This window comes from Palaemon carinicauda, chromosome 38, assembly GCF_036898095.1.
Source record: "Palaemon carinicauda isolate YSFRI2023 chromosome 38, ASM3689809v2, whole genome shotgun sequence".
Lineage (NCBI taxonomy): Eukaryota > Metazoa > Arthropoda > Malacostraca > Decapoda > Palaemonidae > Palaemon > Palaemon carinicauda.
Window position 1 is genome coordinate 11747636 of NC_090762.1, and position 20000 is coordinate 11767635.

Genomic DNA, 20000 nt, shown 5'->3' on the forward strand with positions numbered 1-20000 from the left:
AAAAAAAATCGGGATATAAAGAATTATAAGATTATCAAAAATTCAATTGATAAGGGAAAAAAATAAATAAATGAAAAAAAAAGAATTATATATATGTATATACAGTATATACTTATAATCTTTAAATATTCTAAATATAAGCCCAAGGGTTATAAAAGGCAAAATAGCCCAGTGAGGAAAGAAAATAAGGAAACAGATAGAATAGTGCACCTGAGTGTATCCTCAAGTAAGAGAACTCTAATCCAAGACAGTATTTTTGTAAAGGTAATTTAAAATTAAAAAAGCCTGTGCACTAAAGAAATGGCGCACTCCTCACCCCCATTATTATCTGATACAATATTATTCCTTCCATCACTTGAAATTAAGTCCAGCGTATGCCCAGTCAAAGTTATTGCACAATCAACGTCAGTAACCAATTGGTATGATGATTTCAATAATTCAGTAACAGCCCAAGCATCACGATTTGATGCGTCATGCATCCGAAGATGGAAATCTCCACAGAAAACTAATTTCGCTGTTGCCATGTCAATCATCTCAATGAACATACTGATCTCAAAAAAGACGCCTGTACTTGTTCTGGGAGGTCTGTAAACTATTTCGAGAGATATTATAGTTACACTTTAGTTCTTTTTATCATCTTGAGATTAGCCCTTGAGAACAAAAAGCCCCCCTCCCAATCCACCCAACTTGCCCCTCTCGGAATATGAAAGTTTATTTATGCCATTTTATAACATTAAATTAAATATTCCATTTTACGAGATAATTCCAATTTTTATATTAGACAAAACATTAAAAGCAATCATTCACAACGTTAACTGGAAGAACTCCAACACCAGGATCTTGATTAGTTTGAAATATTTGTGCCAAAGGCACCGGCTCTGGCCTCGTTATTCAGTGCCGTGTACAAATAGGAGTCAAGGCCTTAGCCCCAGATAAACAGTGAGGTAAGTATTCGAGTTAAATGCAAACATGGTTCAAGAGAAGAACTGAACTCATTTTCTGAGTTTTGATATCAACGAAACCACATAGCAACAAACTACTCGTTTTTCATTAGTTTACCATACGTTAAATCACAGAAAACATTTATGGTTAAACAGAAAACTAAACGCATCAAAATATCTAGGCTTACAAGTTTCAAGAATTTATCTCTACATAACCATACGAAATACAATGAACCTAACTATTGTGAATTGCGATTTTATTAAGGATACCCAATATCAAAATAAGTAATGGAATTAGGTCTTGAACGTTCATACTTTACAATAGTGTGCACTTGTTCGTGCACGTGCTGTCTACCCACTTCGACCATGATGTTACATTAAAGGTTTAAAGGCCATTCATGAATGGCAGAGGCAAGGGATTGACATTATCCTAGAAAGCAGGACGATGCCCTAGAGACTGAGCATATATATGATCAGCACTCAAGCTAGGACCAGAGAGGGTTTGGCAAGGGCTGCTGATGACTCAGCAAGTAGACCTATAGGCTCCTCCAACCCACATCCTTAGCTCACAAGGATGATGAGGTTGCAGACTCTACAAGAAACTATCGAGTTTCAGCGGGACTCGAACCCCAGTCAGGCAAGAGCCAGGCAGGGATGGTTCCAATAGGCCACCACAACCTTTGCTAGGTTTGATAGGTATGTGACTTGTTAGTTTCATAATCCCTTTGAAAAAAAAAAAAACCTAGATATAAGGATGGTTTAAATATAGTTGTACTAAATTAAAAAAAAAAAGGTATGTTGAATAAGAATGACTCCGAAAATCATAATGTGATATACTCGTATAGACTTCCTTGTTCAGAATGTAACTTATTTCATGTCGGTCAAACATCCAAAGGCATTTCTGTCAGAATAAAAATAGCATAAGATGGTTGTTTCTAGAGGATCTGTTGACTAGGATTAAGTCATAGAATAGACTGATGAGAGCCAAGTGAAATAATCCACGGTAATGACTACCCAAAGAAATATTATTGAATCTTTCTTAAGTCCCTGTACTAAAGGTCACAATTTAAACCTAAGCCCTACTCTGTTTTCCATTAATCCTGCATTACCCTCTTATCTCATATCTGACCTAACTGGAATCATCTAGAAACTGAATGCTGAAGGATAATTTCACACAAACACACACACATGTATATATATATATATATATATATATATATATATATATATATATATATATATATATATATACAGTATATATATATATATATATATATATATATATATATATATATATATATATATATATATATATATATATTATATTATATATATATATATATATATATATATATATATATATATATATATATATACATATATATATATATATATACATACAGTATATATATATATATATATATATATATATATATATATATATATATATATATACTGTATATATATATATATATATATATATATATATATATATATATATATATATATATATATATATACAGTATATACTGTACAGTATATATATATATATATATATATATATATATATATATATATATATATATATATATATATATATATATATATTTGTGTGTGTGTGTGTGCGTGCGCGTGTGTGTTAATCACCATGATTACCAAAGCTGTAATAGTTGAGCCACCCTTACTAGGTTGGATTGCTGAGCGATCAGAGCAAAGTTTCTCACATCACCCATCAGCAAGGGCAAGCGTGGTGATGAAATGGCCAAACCCCAGACATAAATAAGGACATGTCTGAGCCTTTTGTCCTGCAGTGGACTAGAAACGGCTCCTTTTGCTCTCTCTCTCTCTCTCTCTCTCTCTCTCTCTCTCTCTCTCTCTCTCTCTCTCTCTCTCTCTCTCTCTCTCTCTATATATATATATATATATATATATATATATATATATATATATATATATGCAGTATATAATATATAAAGGCATATTTGTATGCATGAATGGAGGTACAATTTATTAGATGGGACATTGATTCAGGACTTCATTCACCCTTTGTTTCAATCTCTCTCTCTCTCTCTCTCTCTCTCTCTCTCTCTCTCTCTCTCTAACGCGTGTGTTCCGTGCCTACGGACATAAATGAGACATTGGAACTTTTCTACGCTTTATTATAAAGAGGTTTATACACTTTGCACAGGGAGCGATACTGACTTGACATAAGCAAGGAAGTATTGTTGCTCCCTCAATATGATGAAACTGATAAATTTGTGGAAATCTCCACTGTATTGGAAAGATATATTAAACTACATTTCCGAAAGTCATGACACTTTTAGAAAAGTTAATGCTCTCACTGTACAAAATCAAAATTCACATACCACATTCATTTTTCAATTCAGAGCCTTGGGACTCTACTTCCATGTGGTCCTCACTCCCGGAGAATATACGCTCTCTTGTTTATTCTAATTATTAAAAGAAGGAGATTTACCAGCCCAATGAGTCTAGCGCCACGCTTACAAAGTTAGCCTGATTAAAATCGGGAATAAAAAATTCTTATATTTATGCTAAATAATCTATGATAGATAAAAAGATGAACCTTATCTATAAATCTATGTTTCTTAAAAGAAAAAAAAAGTTGAAATCTTGAAAGAAAAATTCTCGGAATCCAATAAAAGGTTATCAAAACTTTCTTTTCCCACAAAACATAAGCCCATTTCTCTTTTAAAGACTTGACAATCGCTAAAATATGTTTTAGGGTAAAAATACAGTCACACTCATTGCACCTAGGAACTCCAAATAGTATATTTTCACCCTATATCAATTTGTACAACCACTGCCTGCTGAGGTATATGAATAGACAAAGATATTTGGGGGTTGATTGATTGATTGATTGCAAGTTTTCTGGCATCCTGACATCTGAGGTCATTGACGCTGATATCATTTATTAAATAAATGATAAAAGAAAATTCAATTTAAAACAATAAAAGTAAAGATGTCCTTACAAAATTTAAACAGCTTTCGAAAGACCTGCTTCTGAAATACTGTAAATCTAAAAATACCTCTAGCATAGTACAACACATCATGTCCAAGAATCTTGGCAAGGATGTACCTGCCATTCTCACCAGGAACTTCAAACAGATATCTATTTCTCAAGGTACTAGGTGCCTCACTGTCAAGGGTACCATACAGTCATCGCAATATAGCTGATGTTGCTCGGTCATCAGAAATTCCTGTGTCAACCGAGTGTGACACTTGCAGAGACGACAAAGAGTAGTCTCCCACTTTTGGGGCATCATGTTATACCTCCAAGGAGATATATAATTTGTTATGTCTCTAATCTTATTTCCTTCTAAACTATCCCAATGCTGTTGGAGAAGGGGCGTGAGGCAACCGACCCTTTACTGTAGGGATGATGGTGGGAAAGAAGATACTGACTATCGTCCTCTAAAGCCATAAGTTTGAATTAGTATTAGGAAAATAAAACGGAAGATTCTACATTTAAAACGCCTAGTTTATTAGCCAAGCGATATACAATACAGAAATCCAAACTTAATAAATTAAATAATATAGCAAAACTGAACTTTTGGTGAACTAATCTCTCTTGGGGAGTGCAAAGAGCATGCCCAAACCATCTCCAGCTACCCCTCATCATGATCTCATCCACATTTGGCACTCAAGTAATTTCTCTTATAGTTTCATTTCTAATCCTGTCCTGCCATTTAACTCTTAAAACGGCAAAAGAAGCGTCTATTTGATTATGAAGCACATGAAGAATCACTAGAAGACCCCAGCCAAAAGTTTAAAGTAGAATTTTATTATAGCATTCTTGAGATGGCCATCCAGTCAGTAGAAGAAAATTTTTACCAGCTACAATCTTACAAAGCAATATTTGGTTTCTTATATGACACCCATGGAGTAAAAAATGCACCAACTGCAGACATTCTTCATGATTGCCAAAATTTAGAAAAGTCATGAACACACAATGGGCATCACGACATTGATGCAAGAGACCTATGCTCAGAGCTCAAGGCAGTATCAAGGCGCTTGACAAAACCCATGCTCCCACAAGCAGCACTTCGCTTTATATTTGAGCAAAAACTGCAAGATAGTGTACCAAATGTTGTGACTGCCCTCAGAATATTAACTTTGCCAGTATCCGTTGGAAGTGGAGAACAAGGCTTCTCTAAACTGGAGCTCATTAAAACTTACTTGCGCTCAATAATGCTGCAGCAAAGGCTTGTTGGTTTAGCCACTATATCTATAGAGAATGAGGAAGCTACTAACTTGGATCTTGCTAAATTAGTGGAAAAATTCGCCAGCCTAAAAATTAGGAAAGTGGAATTGTAATTTTTGTTGAAGTGTCATGGAAACCAATAGTTTTTTTTTTTATTGTAGCGTACATAATTTCATTTCCAACAATGTGTTGCACTATTTTATTTTTTTTAAACTTAGTATTAGCTAGTTGATGTATTACAATACATAGTATATTGCTATAAAATGACTTTTTGTTACCCTCAAATATAACTGATACAAATATAAACCAAAATATATTGAACCGAGCCACTGGCCTTGGGTGGACTTTCAAGGAGAGGGGCCTAGGGCGGTAAAGGACCTGGTAAGCCCCCAGAGGAAGGGGTAAGCAGTCACCCCTTGGCCGATGGAGAAATCTCGAATGGAAAGCCCCCCCGCCAAAAATCCTTCCAGGGAATGACGGGGAAGGGCTAACCCAGGGTCTGGAAAGAGGAGTGTTGCTCAGACCTCCCTGAAGTTTCTTCCTATTCTTGCAAGTGCAATGCTCTGTGTTTACGGGGTGAGGCCATGTTCTGGTAATACGTTCAGAAGAACTCGCCAGGCTGGCTGTGCTGCGAAAACCCCAATGGGAATCGTGGTCGCAATCGCCCTGGAGCTCGCGCGATGGTAATTCAAAGATTACCGCGTGGGCAAACGTGGAAGCGCCCATGCGCGGTCACGCAGGAACGCAAACGAAGGTGAGCGAAGGAGCGCAGGAGGAGAGTGAGCGTGGTAGGAAGGGCGAGAGCTGGTGGTCGGCGAGCGATAACCCATAGACGAGCAATGGATACTGCAAGAATTAAGCCGACGTTCGTGCGAAAAAACACTGTAGGTTCGAGCGATGGAACACAGTCGGTTCACGCGACGGAACACCGTCCGTCCGCGCGATGGAATACCGTTGGTTCGCGTGCGGGCGAACATTGGAGAGCATGTGCGCGGACGCGCATGAGCGTAGACTTGCAGGCACGTGGGCGTGTTGGCGCGCGGGCGCGTTGGCGCGCGGGCGCGCGGGCGCGTAGGCGAACGGTCGCGCTGGCGCGCAGGCGAACGGTCGTGCGGGCGCGCAAGCGCAGGCGAACGGTCGCGCGGACGCGCAGGCGAACGGTCGCGCGGACGCGCGGGCGAACGGTCGCGCGGACGCGCGGGCGAGCGGTCGCGCGGGCGCGCGCGGGCGCGCGCGGGCGCGCGGGCGCGCGGGCGCGCGGGCGCGCGGTCGCGCGGGCGCGCGGTCGCGCGGTCGCGCGGGCGCGCGGGCGCGCGGTCGCGCGGTCGCGCGGGCGAGCGGTCGCGCGGGCGAGCGGTCGCGCGGGCGAGCGGTCGCGCGGGCGAGCGGTCGCGCGGGCGAGCGGTCGCGCGGGCGAGCGGTCGCGCGGGCGAGCGGTCGCGCGGGCGAGCGGTCGCGCGGGCGAGCGGGCGAGCGGGCGAGCGGTCGCGCGGGCGAGCGGGCGAGCGGTCGCGCGGGCGAGCGGTCGCGCGGGCGAGCGGTCGCGCGGGCGAGCGGGCGAGCGGTCGCGCGGGCGAGCGGTCGCGCGGGCGAGCGGTCGCGCGGGCGAGCGGTCGCGCGGGCGAGCGGTCGCGCGGGCGAGCGGTCGCGCGGGCGAGCGGTCGCGCGGGCGAGCGGTCGCGCGGGCGAGCGGTCGCGCGGGCGAGCGGTCGCGCGGGCGAGCGGTCGCGCGGGCGAGCGGTCGCGCGGGCGAGCGGTCGCGAGGATGGGCAGGTGAATGAGCGCGAGTCCGAGGCGGCAAACGCAAGCGTGGGCGAGGAAGACCGCTGGCGATATGGATCAACAGGCGATCGTGGTGAGCTGATGTGCGCTAACGCGCAGGTTGGCGATGGCGCGTTGTGGCATGTCGACGCGTTGGCGAGCGATGGCGAGCAGCATGCGCAGGTGAGCGATCGCGCGATGGCGAGCAGCATCCGTAGGTGGGAGATCGCGCGATGGCGAGCAGCATCCGCAGGTGGGAGATCGCGCGATGGCGAGCAGCATGCGCAGGTGAGCATCGCGCGATGGCGAGCAGCATGCGCAGGTGAGCATCAAGCGATGGCGTGCAGCATCCGCAGGTGAGCATCGCGCGATGGCGAGCAGCATCCGCAGGTGAGCATCATGCGAAGGTGGGCGATCGCGCGATTGCGAGCAGCATCCGCAGGTGGGCGATCGCGCGATGGCGAGCAGCATCCGCAGGTGGGAGATCGCGCGATGGCGAGCAGCATCCGCAGGTGGGCGATCGCGCGATGGCGAGCTAGTAGCTGGCGAACCATGTTCCTTAAGTGGTGTTGGAGAACGTTGGCGTGCCGGCTGTAACACACGAGGGCGATCCGGAGATCGCCGAGAGACAGGAGATCACAGACGTGTAGAACGCTGTTGAATAGGCGATACTAAAATCGCCTGTGCGCGCTGGCGAGCAGGTGAACGCTGGCAAGCAGGTGATCGCTGGCGATCTGATGATCGCTGACGAGTAGAAGACAACGCGTGGAAGCCTGCGCATAGAAGAAGAGTCCTTGACCCAGACCTGAACCGAAGTTCTAGATCGCGAGGGCGAAGGTGGGCGCACAGGGCGCGTAACAGGAACCAACAGGAACAGCAGGGATGATCATCATGAGAGCGCTGGCGAAAGGAGAGCGCCTGTGCGCTAACACTGAGCAGGAGCAGGAGAGAACACAGCAGAAGGGCGCGCAGGGGAACCCTGACACGCAAGGGAAGAACCCCTGTGGGAGGCAACCCTTTGCCCCGAAGGGAACGTTGTCCGTCGGGAGACAGATGTCCATCGGAAGACCGTAGCCTGTCCGCCGGGAGATTGATGTCCGTTGGAAGACCGTTGTCCGTCGGGAAGACCGTTGCCCGTTGGAAGACCGTTGTCCGTCGGGAAGACCGTTGTCCGTCGGAAGACGAGATCAGACTGCTGTCCATCTGCACCAAGGCGGAAGATCAAGAAAAAGGAGTTGTAGGCTGCAAACGGAGATTCAAAAAGGCGTCTCTTAGCACCCTTATAGGGAGATGAGAGGCCCTTACGACGAGGCGGATGGTGGGCCTTACGGCGAGGGAGACCAACAGCAACACAGCAGCAGAAGAATCCTCCGAAGAGGAGTCTCTATGAGTGTACTGTACTCTCTCGCGAACAAAAGAGAAACACTTCGTAGAAGAGACTGGTCAGCCAGTGACCTAAAAGAAGCAATCCTCCGAAGAGGAGCTCCTGCAGTTGCCCAGCCCCTTGAGCGAAACTGCAGGTGTGACCGCTCAGCACCAAGAGCATAGTCGCACGAAAAAAAAGGCAAGGAAAGAAACTCCCAAAAGGGGAAAAACTCAAGCCTGGACAGGAAAAACTTCCCTCGGAAGAAAAGTTACCCGCCTAAGGAAGCAAGCCTCCTGAGAGTTCTAAAATGAACAGGAGAGCTGTCCGTCGTCACGGGAGTACTTCCAGTAGAAGGAGACACGCCCCTGACGAAAATACAAGAGGGGAGGCAGCAACAGCCGAATCCCCAGACCTCAACAAGACAGCTCTCACCGTTGCCATATTACAGAAACGAACTAGATCGGTAACTGTAAAAAATAAAACAAAAATCATTAGTACACATTCATTCCCCCGGGAAGGCTTCAAAGAGGAATCCCGAGGGAAAGGAAACAAGAATTACACAACAGGCACGTGCCCTCACAACCATTTACACTCACGGAAGGAGAGCTGTAACCAAAACAGAATTATAACAATTATAATTATGAAACTATGTAATTATGTAATTTAAAAACGAATGAACACTAGAGAACGAACGAAAACCACGAAAGGAATCGTTCTACAAGCTGAAAAAAAAAACAACTACAATTAGATTCATAAACTAATTGAGACAAACGTACGGCATAGCAACCCCCCCCCACACGGAAAGGAAGCTACAAGGGCGTAGTAACACGTAGTAAAAGGGTGAACGACCTCAAGAGAGAGAGAGAGAGAGAGAGAGAGACCGGAGTAAAACTCGATCGCCACCCATAAAATTGCGCCGTGGAGGCCTAACTGCCGAGGACACCACGTAGAAATCGTACACTACACACACAAATCTGAAAAGGAAACTTACTGATTTCTATAATCAAATATTTATATAAACATGAAAATGACAAATTCGAAGATAATTTGTATTTTTCCTAACCATACAAACCTTAGCTATTTACAAAGGGTTATTACTTTTAGCGTAGCTGAAATGGCGAGCCATTAGAATTTAACGAGGGTGTATTACCCCCGCGCTAGTTAGCGGGGGGGTAGGGGAGTGGTAGCTAGCTACCCCTCCTCCCCCTCACACACAGGTGAATACTCACTTTCACTTAGAGGTAGGACTTGTCTTGGGGGACAGGGCTGGCGGGCAAATATGTGTAAATAGCTAAGGTTTGTATGGTTAGGAAAAAATACAAATTATCTTCGAATTTGTCATTTGTTCCGTAACCGAAATACAAACCACGCTATTTACAAAGGGTGACTTATCCCTTAGGAAGGGTGGAAAGTCCCCAGCCATACTGGCTTTGGCTTTACCCGGGGACTCAGAATCCGAGTGAGTCGCACTCGAGAAAAGGAGTCCCTGCACCTCACAAGTTCCTTGCACCGCAAGGAACCATGTGGCCTACGTAAGCTTGTGTGTGAAGGAAGAAGTGTGACCCGTCTTAGGCAGTTGACCTGGAGTTCCAGAAGGAACTCTGGGTTAAGACGTTCCCAATACCACCTCGTCAGGGTATGGGGGACGCGACAGTATTGACTCAATACTCGGAACACAAGGAAGCATGGTTTACCTGCAGAGGTTCGAGGTCAGCTATGCAGAGACCAGGATGCTGCTTCCCCGTAGAGGGGATGATGAAGAAAGAAGTAAGGGCCAGACATACTTCTTTCGTTCATGCAGACTAAAACCTGATAACAATGCCCTCAACCTTCTGCTACCTGTCCAAAAAGGAGCCTGAGGTTAGACCAGCTGTTGTGTAGCCACCACAGAGCGATAGAAAACGTATCGAGACTCCTGTGGGTCACGCCCTGCAGGAAGCGGGCTGCGAAGGTCATCAGACGCTTCCAGACTCCAGCTTGTAGCACCTGCGTCACAGAGTAGTATTACTCGAAGGCGAGGGACGTTGCGATGTATCCAACATCGTGCTGTAGGGCGACGTGACGGGGGAGGGTCTGAAGACAGGTCGAGATGAATGTCCTTGAGTCCGGGCTGAAGAGGTATACTGGTGACTCTCCCCCCATGTCCTCCTTGTGTTCCCAAATCGGCTGCAACTGAGGCCAAACTGCAGCTGTTCCCAGCGCTAACCTCTCGATTCCTGTACTGGCAAGAAAGAGAAGGTCTTGGGACATCAGACACAGAATGGAGACTCAAAATCTTGAATGAATCGGACCGAAGGGTCGGGACCCACAGATTCTGAGTCTAGCCAACAACTCAGGAGCGAGCCTGAATGTTGCCTTCCCCTCTTCCTTAGAAAGGGGGGGAGTAGTAAGAGACCAAGAAGATTGCTTACACACTGGCCGTGGCCAGAGTGAGCAGAAGACCCAGGGCGGAATACAATCCGAGGCCTGTCGTAAAAGGGTCTTGAGAAGATCTCTTAAAGGACTAAAAGTCCGAGCCATGCTCCAAGTTGGAGGTCTTCCTCCGACTAGGGCAGGGACGATCGTAGCTTCGCATGAGCGAGGATAGATCCAGCGGGCAGGAAAAAGTTATTCCTTTAAGCCTGAAGGTCAGGGAAAGGCTGAGCGACAGGCTTCATTGCCAAGAGCGGAAAGGAGTTTCCTCCCGCCGAAAGGCAATAAGACCGTTATTGCTGGAGAAGAGGCCTCACGGGAAGAAGTATATCTCCCACGGCACCAACCACCTTAGACTCTTCACTTTGCCTGGGAGACCCCTGTGGATGACTATCGCAGATGACGCGACCTCCGTACCGCGACTGTAGCGGGTTGTCTCTTCTAGAGGAGGAAGCGTAGTGTCTCCAGGCATGAAGCCGAAGCGACGCCCCGGTTCGGGAGAGATGTCGCAGTGTGGTTGCTTGAGTAGTCTGCGCCGTGGGAGAAGCTCTCCCGGGAGTTCCGTCAGGGGAAGCAGAGGGTCCAGAAACCGTTCTGCACATAGTCCCAGTGGAGCTCTCCCATTGAAAGGTTGACAGACAACCTGGTTTTGTTGAGACCCATTGTCCGCAGACAAAAAGGAGGGAAGACGCAGGCGTCGAAGTTGTCCCACCATCACCGGAATGCATCTTGCCAGAGTCTCGGGGTCTGAGACTGGGGGGAAAACTAGCGGAAGCTTGAGGTTCCAAGCTGTCGCGATCAGGTCCCCCAGACCAGCACTTGCTGGTTACCCAAGGTCAAAGACCCCTAGGTACACTCTCTCTATGAGGCTCTGCTCGGATAGTCTGAGAGAAACATTCCCCTGCCTGGAATGAGAGAGCCGATGGTGGAATTGAGAGAATCTCAATCATCCCGATATCTATACTGCAAGATGTGAAGGTGTGAAAATGCGTCCCCTGCTGGTTAGCATGAAGTCGACACGCAACGGGGCGACTTGGCAGGAGCGGTAGGATCTGAAGAGGGGCCAGACTAAGGCCCTTAAGCCTGCCTGAATGATGGAGAGGTATCCTTCAGGTCTTGACCATAGGCCTGGACCGGAACATGCCCCCCCCCCCTTTCCTTTGACGAGTCCGAGAACCGCATCAAGAATGTGGGGAAAGGACGAGAATATCCACTACCATCAAGAGGCTCCATAGGTCAACACCCATTGTAGGTTTAATAGTTCCGCTGGTCCCATAGGGCCAGGGAGTCCGGTTAAACATTGCCTGAAGCCACCGGAACTTGGATCGCCCCACATGGAACTTATCCTGGGGCGACCGTTCGGACTATAAACGGGTCAATGAGGAAAGAAGAACTAGGAAACGTTCCAAGGTAGGGCTGAAAACTCTGCTTGACTGAGAACAGGTACTGCGACTCTCCTCAGTCTTGCCACGGTGAACCGAAAGGAAGGCTCGGAGGATGTGGTAACAGAATCTGGCGTCCCCAGGTGGTCACCCATCCAAGTACCGACGTTGCTTAACCTCGCTGGACGGACGAGAAGCGGGGTTTCCAACGTGGTAAGGCGGTTGACTCAATATCATGGCCAGATACTCCAGATGTTGAGGCAGAGGAAGAGAAGGCTCCAAGCAAAATACCATGAGCCCACACTCATGGTCAGCATTCGGAAGCTTTTCCCGGCGCTGAAGAAGGTCGAAACCCGAGCCTACCGGAGTTGACCAGCCCTCCAAACAGCAGAGGAGGCGGAAGTCTGCACCTGAGCGGCCAAGAGGAAGGCAGGGAGAGTTCTCTGGGGAAACAAACCTGCTATGCCACGGCGGGATAGCCACACTGCATCATAAGCAGGAATACTTGCAGTTTAGGCTGAATTCGACGAGCACCCTGGAAGATGGATGGAATGGAAACTGAAAGTACCCGTCCTTCCGATCCAGGGTTAAAGGAGTCCTGTCGCCTCGTTACCAGTCTGATCGATTCTGCTGGTCTACGCTGGCCGAAGTTTGTACGACAAACTTGATCAGGGCTGAGAGGTCGACTATGGACATCCCCTCTCAGATCCTTCCTTACAAGAAAGGATCGACTGAGGGGGGCCGGGGGTGAAGCCGTCGATGATCCTAAGGAAGACCTTCGCCTAAGGTATGGATCATTCTGCCCAACCGGGCAACTCTGCTGATGCTATGGCATAGAGGTTCAGAGACACTGAATTCGCTGACAGAGACGGCAGGCGCGATATCCTTGGCTACTCACAGAGATTGTGCGGGAATGGGCATCGGGAAGCTGTCATTCGGATGAGTAACCTTAAGCATCCTCCCAGCGAAAAAACCTGCAATCCTAGAGTTCGTGAACTCCTTTTAGGACTATGCCCCCCCGGGGAGTCTCCCGTGCCATCTGTTCCTGACAGGAGGAAACTGCAATTGGACACCTTGTCCCAGTTGTCGTAGCCGATAACTTAGGCCGACGTGGTTGAAAGAAAAGGGAGCTGGAGCCCTGCAGAGTCTGGAAGAAAGCGCCTTGGAGGAGTGAAACCGGAAGTCGATTTACTCCGCACAGCAGACGTCTAAGTCTCTGTCCTTGGGCAAAGACAAAACTCTTCTCAAGGATGGAAGGGTGTCTGAGGTTGTTGACCTCCACAGATGAGACACCCGAATGAAGCCTTCAGTCAGCGCGTCCAGATGGTACAACATCGAGCTTGTCCGCAAGTAGATACTTAACGACGAAAGGCCAAGGTGCCTGAGCTCGAGAGGAGGAAAGTACCCTTGATCTTCCTGTAGCTTCCTTGAACCAAACCTCGGGCCGTAACCGAGGAGGGAAAGAACCTGGTAAGCTCCCAGAGGAAGAGGTAAGCAGTCACCCCTTGTCCGATGGAGAAATCTTCAACGGAAAGCCCCCCCGCCAAAAATCCTTCCAGGGCGGGAGAAGGAGAGAGTACTCGTGCAGGAGAGGGGACCCTCGAGACCGACCTCTTGGGAACCAACTTCGCCCTGGGGGAAGTCACCACGAAGTCCACTCCTCTCTTTCTCTTCAGCGTAGGAGAGACAGCCGCTGGTTTGTTACCCTGGCCGGTGAGTGCTGGTTTCATAAACCTCATTAACGCCCGTGCCAGCGGATCAAACCATGTCTGCTGCTCCAAGGACACAGAGTCCGAAATCCTCGCTAAGGTGAAAGGGATCGGGCGATCCTTTGGAGAGGACACGACGGTTCCTGCCTGAAAAGGTGGGAAGAATGCTGTACTGACCTGTCTTCGTCCTGCACTACCAACCTGTGCTTGGATGGAGGTGATCCCGAGTGCCGCCTAGGAGCACGCGTCCCTGCTGCTACCACCGGCTGTGGAATTCGCCGCGAACTATGGTCGCGCGAGGGCGAACAGTCGCGCAAAGGCGAACAGTCGCGCAAAGGCGAATGGTCGCGCGGGCGCACAGGCGAGTGGTCGCGCGGGCGCGCGGGCGCGCAGGCGAGCGGTCGCGAGGGCGCGCAGGCGAGCGATCGCGCGGGCGAGCGATCGCGCGGGCGAGCGATCGCGCGGGCGCGCAGGCGAATGGGCGTGACGGCGAGGGATCGTGCTGCCGCGTAGGTGAAGAAGATCGCTGGCGGTAAGCGATGGCGAGCAGCATGTGTAGGTGAATGATCGCGTGATAGGGTGCGATGGTGATCAGCATCCGCAAGAGGGCGAGCGTTCAGGGTTGTGCGATGAGGAGCAGCATGCGTAAGCGGGCAATCGTGCAGGGTTGTGCGATGGCGAGCAGCATGCGCAGGTGAATGATCGCGTGAAAGGGTGCGATGGTGATCAGCATCCGCAAGAGGGCGATCGTTCAGGGTGGTGCGATGAGGAGCAGCATGCGTAAGCGGGCAATCGTTCAGGGTTGTGCGATGGCGAGCAGCATGCGCAGGTGAATGATCGCGTGAAAGGGTGCGATGGTGATCAGCATCCGCAAGAGGGCGATCGTTCAGGGTTGTGCGATGAGGAGCAGCATGCGTAAGCGGGCAATCGTTCAGGGTTGTGCGATGGCGAGCAGCATGCGCAGGTGAATAATCGCGTGAAAGGGTGCGATGGTGATCAGCATCCGCAAGAGGGCGATCGTTCAGGGTTGTGCGATAACGATCAGCATCCGCAGTTGAGGGTCGCGCGATGGCGATCAGCATCCGCAGTTGAGGGTCGCGCGATGGCGATCAGCATCCGCAGTTGAGGGTCGCGCGATGGCGATCAGCATCCGCAGTTGAGGGTCGCGCGATGGCGATCAGCATCCGCAGTTGAGGGTCGCGCGATGGCGATCAGCATCCGCAGTTGAGGGTCGCGCGATGGCGATCAGCATCCGCAGTTGAGGGTCGCGCGATGGCGATCAGCATCCGCAGTTGAGGGTCGCGCGATGGCGATCAGCATCCGCAGTTGAGGGTCGCGCGATGGCGATCAGCATCTGCAGTTGAGGGTCGCGCGATGGCGATCAGCATCTGCAGTTGAGGGTCGCGCGATGGCGATCAGCATCTGCAGTTGAGGGTCGCGCGATGGCGATCAGCATCCGCAGTTGAGCTAGTAGCTGGCGAACCATGTTCCTTCAGAAGTGTTGGAGAACGTTGGCGTGCCAGCTGTAACACACGTGGGCGATCCGGAGATCGCTGGCGAGCTGATGATCGCTGACGAGCTGACGATCGCTGGCGAGCTGATGATCGCTGACGAGCTGATGATCGCTGACGAGCTGATGATCGCTGACGAGCAGAAGGCTACGCGTGGAAGCCTGTGCAAAGAAGAAGAGTCCTTGACCCCGACCTGAACCGAAGTTCTAGATCGCGAGGGCGAACGTGGGCGCACAGGGCACGTAACAGGAACCGCCGGGAAGATCATCTTGAAAGCGCTGACGAACAGGAGAGCGCTGACGAACAGAAGGGCGCGCAGGGAAACCCTGACACGCAAGGGAAGAACCCCCGTGGGGGCAACCCTTAGCCCCGAAGGGATCGTTGTCCGCCGGGAGACTGATGTCCGTCGGAAGACCGCTGTCCGTCGGGAAGACCGTTGTCCGTCGGGAAGACCGTTGTCCGTCGGGAAGACCGTTGCCCGTCGGAAGACGAGATTAGACTGCTGTCCATCTGCACCAAGACGGAAGATCGAGAAAAAGAAGTTGTAGGCTGCAAACGGAGATTCAAAAAGGCGCCTCAAGCACCCTTATAGGGAGATGAGAGGCCCTTACGACGAGGCGGACGGAGGGCCTTACGGCGAGGGAGGCCAACAGCAACAGCAACAGAAGAAACCTCCGAAGAGGAGTCTCTATGAGTGTACTCTCTCGCGAACGAAAGAGAAACACTTCGTGGAAGAGACTGGTCAGCCAGTGATCTAAAAGGGGCAATCCTCCGAAGAGGAGCTCCTGCAGTTGCCCAGCCCCTTGAGCGAAACTGCAGGTGCGACCGCTCAGCACCAAGAGCATAGTCGCACGAAAAAAAGGCAAGAGAAGAACCCCCCAAAAGAGGAAAAGCTCAAGCCTGGACAGGAAAAAACTTCCCTCGGAAGGAAAGTTATCCGCCCAAGGAGGCAAGCCTCCTGACTGTTCTAAAATGAACTGGAGAGCTGTCCGTCGACACGGGAGTACTACCAGTAGAAGGAGACACGCCCCTGACGACAATACAAGGGGGGAGGCAGCAACAGCCGAATCCCCAGGACTCAACCAGACAGCTCACACCGTTGCTATATTACAGAAACGAACTAGATCGGTAACTGTAAAAAAAAAAAAAACAAATAATATTAGTACACATTCATTCCCCCGGGAAGGCTCCGAAGAGGAATCCCGAGGAAAAGGAACAAGAATTACACAACAGGCACGTGCCCTCACAACCACTTACACTCGCGGAAGGAGAGCTGTAACCAAAACAGAATTATAACAATTATAATTATGTAACTATGTAATTATGTAATTTAAAAATGAATGAACACTAAAGAAAAAAACGAAAACCCCGAAAGGAATCGTTCTACAAGCTGAAAAATTAACAACTACAATTAGATTCATAAACTAATTGAAACAAAATGTACGGCGTAGCAACCCCACCCACACGGGAAGGAAGCTACAAGGGCGTAGTAAAACATAGTAAAAGGGTGAACGACCTCAAGAGAGAGAGAGAGAGAAAGACCGAAGTCAAACTCGATCGCAACCCATAAAATTAGGCCGTGGTGGCCTAACTGCCGAGGCCTCCACGTAGATATCGTACACTACACACACACATCTGAAAAGGAAACTTACTTATTTCTATACTCAAATATATATACAAACATGAAAACATGTTTACATATATATTGAGTAAAAGAAAAGTAAGCGATTAAGTAAAGACAAAACAGACAATGGCTGCCAAGCGAGGACCAAGACAGAGACGTCTGTCACAGTCCGAGCCAAAAGTGAAAGTGAGTATTCACCTGTGTGTGAGGGGGAGGAGGGGTAGCTAGCTACCACTCCCCTACCCCCCCGCTAACTAGCGCGGGGGTAATACACCCTCGTTAAATTCTAATGGCTCGCCATTTCAGCTACGCTAAAAGTAATAACCCTTTGTAAATAGCGTGGTTTGTATTTCGGTTACGGAACAAACATGTTTACATATATATTGAGTAAAAGAAAAGTAAGTGATTAAGTAAAGACAAAACAAACAATGGCTGCCAAGAGAGGACCAAGACAGAGACGTCTGTCACAGTCCGAGCCAAAAGTGAAAGTGAGCATTCATCTGTGTGTGAGGGGGGGGGGGGATGGGTAGCTAGCTACCACTCCCCTACCTCCCCGCTAACTAGCGCGGGGGGGTTAATACAACCTCGTTAAATTCTAATGGCTCGCCATTTCAGCTGCGCTAAAAGGTAAACCCAATGTAAATAGCGTGGTTTGTATTTCGGTTATGGAACAATGAATGAACACTAGAGAAAGAACGAAAACCCCGAAAGGAATCGTTCTACAAGCTGAAAAAAAGAACTACTACAATTAGATTCATAAACTAATTGAGACAAACGTACGGCGTAGCAACCCCCCCCCCCCACACGGAAAGGAAGCTACAAGGGCGTAGTAACACGTAGTAAAAGGGTGAACAACCTCAAGAGAGAGAGAGAGAGAGAAAGACCAGAGTCAAACTCGATTGCCACCCATAAAATTACGCCGTGGTGGCCTAACTGCCGAGGACACCACGTAGAAATTGTACACTATACACACAAATCTGAAAAGGAAACTTACTGATTTCTATACTCAAATATATATACAAATATGAAAACATGTTTACATATATATTGAGTAAAAGAAAAGTAAGCGATTAAGTAAAGACAAAACAAACAATGGCTGCCACGAGAGGACCAAGACAGAGACGTCTGTCACAGTCCGAGCCAAAAGTGAAAGTGAACATTCATCTGTGTGTGAGGGGGGGAGGGATAGCTAGCTACCACTCCCCTACCCCCCGCTAACTAGCGCGGGGTAATACACCCTCGTTAAATTCTAATGGCTCACCATTTCAGCTGCGCTAAAAGGTATACCCAATGTAAATAGCGTGGTTTGTATTTCGGTTAAGGAACAAATGTAATTTAAAAATGAATGAACACTAAAGAAAGAACGAAAACCCCGAAAGGAATCGTTCTACAAGCTGAAAAAAACAACTACAATTAGATTCATAAACTAATTGAGACAAACGTACGGCGTAGCAACCCCCCCCCACGGAAAAGAAGCTATAAGGGCGTAGTAACACGTAGTAAAAGGGTGAACGACCTCAAGAGAGAGAGAGAGAGAGAGAAAGACATAAGTCAAACTCGATCGCCACCCATAAAATTACGCCGTGGTGGCCTAACTGCCGAGGACTCCACGTAGGTATCGTACACTACACAAACAACTCTGAATAGGAAACTTACTGAATTCTATACTCAAATATATATACAAACATGAAAACATGTTTACATATATATTGAGTAAAAGAAAAGTAAGTGATTAAGTAAAGACAAAACAAACAATGGCTGCCAAGAGAGGACCAAGACAGAGACGTCTGTCACAGTCCGAGCCAAAAGTGAAAGTGAGCATTCATCTGTGTGTGAGGGGGGGAGGGGTAGCTAGCTACCACTCCCCTACCCCCCCCCCCCCCCCGCTAACTAGCGGGGGGGGGGGGGTAATACACCCTCGTTAAATTCTAATGGCTCGCCATTTCAGCTGCGCTAAAAGGTAAACCCAATGTAAATAGCGTGGTTTGTATTTCGGTTACGGAACAAATTTAATTTAAAAAATGAACAAACCTATTTGTTTATTTTTTTTCTTTGTATCATCAGCTCACAGAAGTTGAACTGAATGCCAAATTTCGGCTTCAACAAGTTTTGAACGTGTAGTGTCTAAAACGCCAGAAACTGCATCACGCAAATCCTTTGTATTCAGTGAGAGCACATTATTTACTACAGGAAAAACTATTTTTCATGTTCGAAATGTTGTTCCGTCCGTATCTATAACTTTACCCCATTCGTAATATCATATGTCTACATTCGGTCCACACTACGTAACAAAATAGCATAACTTGAAGAAATTGAAAGGATAACGTAGCATGAGGTATTACGACCTTTTCCGTGAAACATTAGGGTTGATATCTTAGTAAAAATCATAGTAAGTTACCTGACATTGTGCAATACATTGAAAGGTTATCTGTAATTGTACACCTGTAGTGATAAATCCTTCCTCATGCGGGCATATAGCCACCAAGTTATAGCTTTCCAGACCTGTACTCATTAGGCCTATGTGCCTACTTCGGGATTTAAACTTAGCAAAACCTTTTAACAAAATGACCTCCCAAAACGATATACGTCAATTACAAAAACCAAGTGATGTTCAAAATTTAAAAAAACAAATACAAAAATGGGGGTGTACTAAGAATACGGTAGTTTAAGGGGGGGTCGCAGAGGGCGTTAGCCCCCTCAGTTAGTTAAGTAGGTAAGGTCAAGGCTTGTAGGTTAGGTTAGGTTGGAGGGGGGGGGGGAAGTTTGGGTTAGTTGGTGTCCCATTTTTTATGGGAAAGAACTGACAGCGGATATAAAAAAGCTCCCCAAAATGCTATGGATTATTCAGATATGCATGTCATCTCTAAAATGAAATTATATAAAAAAAAACTAAATGTTTGCAAATCATCTGCACTGATGATACTAACATGCAGGTATTCCTGAAGGAAGTGTAACTAAAGATGGTATAGCCTACGTTTACGAACAGTTTCATTGTTGATCAGTAACATGCAAAATGCTAACCGGAGTCGAGGTTTATTAATAGAATTCACACTGAACTTCTAAACCTTTCTA

General features: G+C 47.9%; 1 protein-coding gene across 2 annotated transcripts in view; it reads right to left on the reverse strand.

Annotated features, from left to right (window-relative positions):
* The window catches only part of LOC137630425 (solute carrier family 22 member 20-like), a 124413-nt gene that overhangs the window by 43446 nt on the left and 60967 nt on the right, over window positions 1-20000 (reverse strand). The window lies entirely within an intron of this gene.